A 6,243-nucleotide genomic window follows, 5' to 3' on the forward strand; every position below is an offset into this window, starting at 1 on the left:
CAGAGAGAGGGGGAGGCAGGCTCCCTGCCGAACAGAGAGCCCGATGTGGGACTTGAACCCAGGACCCCGGGATCATGACCCAAGCCCAAGGCAGAGGCTTAACCCACTGAGCCACCCAGGCGCCCCGCAAAACTAGATATTCTGTCTTGTTCCTGATCTTGGGGGAAAAGCTTTGTCTTTTACCATTGAGTATGATGTTAGCTGTCACCTTTTCCTTCCTTCCTTCCTTCCTTCCTTTTTCTTCCTTCCTTCCTTCCTTTCTTCCTTTCTTATTTCTTTATTTTAAAGAGATGGGGAGAGCAAGCAGGGGGAGGGGGAGAGGGGTCAGGAGATGGGGAGAGAATCCCAGGCAGACTCCCTGCCAAACGTGGAGCCCTACGCAGGGCTGGATCCCAGAACCCCGAGATCACAACCTGAGCCAAAAGCAAGAGTCAGACGCTCAGCCAAGTGAGCCCCCCAGGCACCCCTGATCGGCTTTTCATAAATGACCTCCGTCATGTTGAAGAACCTTTCATCTTGTTTTAATAAGCTTTACAACTTTTTCTCATTTCATTTTTTAAATTGTATATAACATAGGGTGCCTGGGTGGCTCAGTCAGTTAAGTGTCTGCCTTCGGCTCAGATCATGATCCCAGAGGTCCTGAGATCCAGTCCCAAATCAGGCTCCCTGCTCAGCAGGAAGCCTGCTTCTCCCCATGCTTCTGCCCCTTCCCCTGTCTTGTGTGTGCACGTGCATACGCTCTGTCTTCCATAAATAAATAAAATCTTTAAAAATAAATAAATTGTATATAACATAGATTTGCCATTTTAACCATTTTGAAGTGTGTAATTCAGTGGCATCAAGTGTGTTCACCGGCATCCGTCTCTAAACTTTTTTCATCATTCCAAGTGGAAACTGTGTATCAAACAGTAACTCCCCATCACCACCAGCAGCCTCCAGCCCTCAGTGCCGCCATGCTGTTTCTGCCTCTGTGATTCTGATTACCCTCCACAACTGGTGTATGTGGAACCATGCACTATTTATCTCTGTTTCATTTTCTGGCATTTGGCCAAACTTTCCTTTTTATCTCTTGCTTATTCTACTTTCTGATGTTTGGAGCTGGCTTCCTCCTCTGTTAAGGGATTCTTTTTCTCTTCCATGTCATTCCTGAGTTTTAATTACTTGTCTGTCCTCTTCTATTTTCTTGTCTATTTCTTTATTCTATTTAATCTATTTCTAATCTATTTCTTAAACTATTTCTTCCAGCTTTTTTTTTTTCAAATATTGTTTCTATTTCTCAAGAGAACATGAGAACTATACATTTGGACAAACTTTTGTATAAGGTTTTTGTCTCCCCTTCCTTAGAGGTATGTGTGTTGTGCGTGCATGTGTATGTTGTGCGTGCATGTGTATAATGTCTGTGCATGGGTTCTATGTTCATTCTTTCCTGTGACTGATAATATTAATACATCAATAACAAAACCTAAGAAAGATTACACACACACACAGAACTATAGATTAAACTTACTTAAAAATATCATTGAAAAAAATTTTTTTCAGATTTTTTTAGATCATTATCAGGCAAACATTCACTAAAGAAGCATGTAGTGTTAGGTAGGACAGTGAGGCTTCAGTTCAAATTTGTTGTCTTAAACACCTCTCATAAAATCTGTTATCCCTGCCATGGAAAGACAGGCAAATATCCAATAAACATAGGAGAAGCTGTCCACCATCATTAGCCGGCAGGAAAATGCAAGGTAATATCACCATGAGGTAGCACTACAGACCCACCAGAAGAATTCGTTTCTCAAAACTGACGAGTCGCTGGAGAGGCTGTAGAGCTACCAGACTCTCATATGTTATCAGTGGGGAATACAAATGGGTCTAAGCATGTTGGAGAATTATTTGAAAGTTAAACATGTTGACACCATTTGCTATCACCCAGAAATTCTGTAGCAGATTGGGTAGGGGCATAACAGGGATGTTGGTAATGTTCTAGTGGTAGACACATAGGTGGGTTGACTCTGTAATAATTCATTGTATACATTTCTTTAAAAAAAAAAGATTTTATTTGAGAGTGAGAGAGCATGAGACTGGGCAGAGAGAGAAGCAGACTCCCTGATGAGCAGGGAGCCTGATGTGGGGCTCAATCCCAGGACCCTGGGATCATGACCTGAGCAGAAGGCAGATGCTTAACTGACTGAGCCACCCAGGTGCCCCTCCATTGTATACATTTGTAATTCACACGCTATTTTATATTTATGTCATAGCAAATAAAAATGCAATGTTTATTATTTGAAACAATTGTAGTTTATATGCAAAGTTTAGATATTTGATCTTCTCAGTTGTCAGCAGGGAGAGTTTTCTCAAAGGCAAAGCTGAAATAGTCACCCTCCATTCTCTGGGCCTCAGAGAGACTAAGGTTGTGAGTGCATGTCCAGGACTCCTCTCTTCCTTCTGGCCCTAATTTGGATTCCTACGAAGCTGGGTGATTTGCTCATACCTTATGCTCCCTGCAAAGAATATATTGACTGCTTATGTATATTTTCACACATTTAAGATCTTTTAACTCCTTTTACCCCATAGTGGAATTAATCAAAGGATATGGACAACAGAATTAATTGAAGCCTAGCAAGTCTCTCTATAATAAAGTTTCTTTTGGTAGCAAGTGGCAAAGATTCAGTTCAAATTTCAGGTCCCTAATATTTGGAAATTTATTGGCTTAAGAAACTGGAGATGTACTTCACAGATGTGCCTTTAGCTTCAGGCCTTACTAGATACAACTAGTCTTATGAAGACACTGTCTCCGAGCTCTGCCTTTCTCTGTATTAGCTTTCTTCTCAGCAAGTCATTTCTCTTAGAGTGCCAACAAATTAGCTGGTGATCCCATAGGGAAAACATGTCCCCGGGTTGGTTGGTGGTGATGGGACTGGGGGTGTGTGCCTGGCTGTCTCAGTCAGTAATGCATGTGACTCTTGATCTCAAGGTTGTGAGTTCAAACCTCACATTGGGTGCAGAAAGTACTTAAATAAAATTTAAAAAGAAAAGCATCTTTCGTGATAGTTCTAACAAAAGTCCCTGGGTCACCTGGAAATTCCTAAATCAATCACTGTGGGCTAGGAAGATTTGATACTCTGACCAGATAGGCATGGGTCACATGGAAACCCTGAGGTGATGAAGAGGGGACACAGAGTGGGTTACCCACGATAAAGAAATTGTCTTTTACAACAAAAAGGGAGGGAGGGAGGAAAAGTATGGTGGGAAGGCAGACTCAAATCACCAGTCTACCACATTTCCTGGAAGAAATAGCTTGTACACCCTCACTCCCTAGTTCTGGATCTTGGAGGGGTGATTTCATTGGCTCACAGCTACTTGAATCAATGAGTTTATCATATTCAAAGGCTGAAAGGGAGAATATTTCAACTCGGGAGTGTGGTCAAAGAATGAATCTCTCATTGGGTCCGTACACATATCACCTTGTTCTGTTGAACGTATTTCGATGCGATTTTTTAAAATGGCGCCCAACAAAATGCCATCGACTTCTCCAACTAATAAAGAAAATGTTGGGGCGCCTGGGTGGCTCAGTGGGTTGAGGCCTCTGCCTTCAGCTCAGGTCATGATCTCAGGGTCCTGGGATCGAGCCCCGCATCAGGCTCTCTGCTCAGCGGGGAGGCTGCTTCCTCCTCTCTCTCTCTCTCTCTCTCTCTGCCTGCCTCTCTGACTACTTGTAATCTCTATCAAATAAATAAATAAAATCTTTAAAAAAATGTTTAAGAATCCAAACTCTAGGTGACTGTGCCATTAGAGTCATAATAGATTTTTTTTTAAAGAAATCCTCACAAGTCATCCTTAGCAAAAACCGCTCTTTGCCCCTTAGAGATTGCCTTAGTTAGAGGATACTGATTCCCCTTCTGTTTTCACTTTGGAATTATGTTCATCATTTACATTTTTTAAAAATTGTGGCAGAATTTGCATTTTGATTTACCTGGTCCGTTACACAATGACTATTAGCTAAGAGTTTAAAAAAGTGGCCACTCAGATCAGGTTAAAAAGATAATTGGGGGGGCGCCTCGGTGGCTTAGTGGGTTAAAGCCTCTGCCTTCGGCCCAGGTCATGATCCCAGGGTCCTGGGATCAAGCCCCGCATTGGGCTGTCTGCTCCGCAGGGAGCCTGCTTCATCTTCTCTCTCTCTCTCTGCCTGCCTCTCTGCCTACTTGTGATCTCTGTCTGTCAAATAAATAAATAAAATCTTAAAAAAAAAAAAGATAATTGGGTATACTCTGTGGTGAACTCTGAGCTAATTCAAACATTGTTCTACAATCCTCAATATTGACATTCGGTGGCTGGGCTGCTAGTCACGGGCCGCTATGCTAGTCAGAGTTGGTTTAAAGACTTGGTATGTGTTAGAGACACATGTAAGAAGCCCACACTCTCCCTGTAACTATGGTATGTCCATGAGGACTGGCTCCCCCCCCCCATTTCTTTTGGCCAAAAGAAGGCAAGGGAGAAGTAGAGGAGAAGAGTTTGATGGTCATGACAACTTCTTCCTTTCCTAAGATTCTTTTTAAATAACCCTCAATTTTTTAAATTAACATATAATGTATTATTAGCCCCAGGGGTACAGGTCTGTGAATCGCCAGGTTTACACACTTCACAGCACTCACCATAGCACATAACATAGCATATAACTTCCCCAATGTCCATAACCCAACCACCCTCTCCCTACCCCGCTACCCCCTCAGTTTGTTTTGTGAGATTAATAGTCTCTTATGGTTTGTCTCCCTCCCAATCCCATCTTGTTTCATTTATTTTCCTATCCCCCAAGCCCCCCACATTGCATCTCCACTTCCTCATATCAGGGAGATCATATGATAGTTGTCTTTCTCTGATTGACTTATTTTGCTAAGCATAATACCCTCCAGTTCCATCCACATCATTGCAAATGGCAAGATTTCATTTCTTTTGATGGCTGCATAGTATTCCAGTGTGTGTGTGTGTGTGTGTGTGTGTGTGTGTGTGTGTGTGTGTATAACCTCACATCTTCTTTATCCATTCATCTGTTGATGGACATCTAGGTTCTTTCCATAGTTTGGCTATTGTGGACATTGCTGCTATAAACATTTGGGTGCACATGGCCCTTCAGATCACTACATTTGTATCTTTAGGGTAAATACCCAGAAGTACAATTGCTGGGACGTAGGGTAGCTCTATTTTCAACTTTTTGAGGAACCTCCATGCTGTTTTCCAGAGTGGTGGTACCAGCTTGCATTCCCACCAACAGTGTAGGAGGGTTCCCCTTTCTCTGCATCCTTGCCAGCCTCTGTCATTTCCTGACTTGTTAATTTTAGCCATCCTCACTCGTGTGTGGTGGTATCTCATTGTGGTTTTGATTTGTATTTCCCTGATGCCGAGTGATGTGGAGCACTTTTTCATGTGTCCGTTGGAATAACCCTCAATTTTTACATCCTATTAAGAAAGCCACAAATGTGGACAGTGCCAAGACGTTGAGACTAATCATCAGTGTATCTATCATTCATTCATTCATTCATTCATTCAATAAATCTTTACTGAATACCAACCAATGGCCACATTCTACACTAGATGCTAATATTACAGAGAACATGAAAGATAAAGTCCCTGACTTTATAAGACATTCCAGTGGAGAAGACAGACATAAACAAAGACCCCTGACAGCCAGCTGGAGAAAAGGATGTAGAAAGGTGTGTTAATCAGGGTCCAGCCATGGAAAGAGAAACCATTCTAGTCATTTCAGACAGAGGGAATTTTAGGAGTCACACATATCAAATGGAAGAATGGAGCCATAGCAAAGATTAGAGGCTGCTAAAAATTCTCTTGGTAAAACCCATGGGAGCTACACCAGCTCTGGTGCCTGTCACTGTCATCCTCTGTTTACTACGAAAGTGTCGCTTGGACTGAGGAAGTAACTGCTAAGAGTCAGGAATGGTCCCCTTTTACTGTACAAGCAACGATTACACTATTGAATCCAGAAGCAAGCAGGTTACTCTCCTCCTCCTACCTTATTTCCTGCTTACGCCTCCCCATGGTAGAAGTTTCTTGGAAGCTCCAGCATGAGAACCTGGGGAAAGCAGTTTATACACTCTGAGCCCCTGCCACTCAGTAGTATACAGGGCAAGTGTAGAAATCAGAAACGGCATATATATAATACACACACACACACATATATATATATATAACCTCCGGAATCAAGAGTAGAAGCCAGGAAACCAGTAGGATCCCAGCACA

The sequence above is a fragment of the Lutra lutra genome, chromosome 16 (genome assembly GCF_902655055.1).
Source record: "Lutra lutra chromosome 16, mLutLut1.2, whole genome shotgun sequence".
In the NCBI taxonomy this organism is placed as follows: domain Eukaryota; kingdom Metazoa; phylum Chordata; class Mammalia; order Carnivora; family Mustelidae; genus Lutra; species Lutra lutra.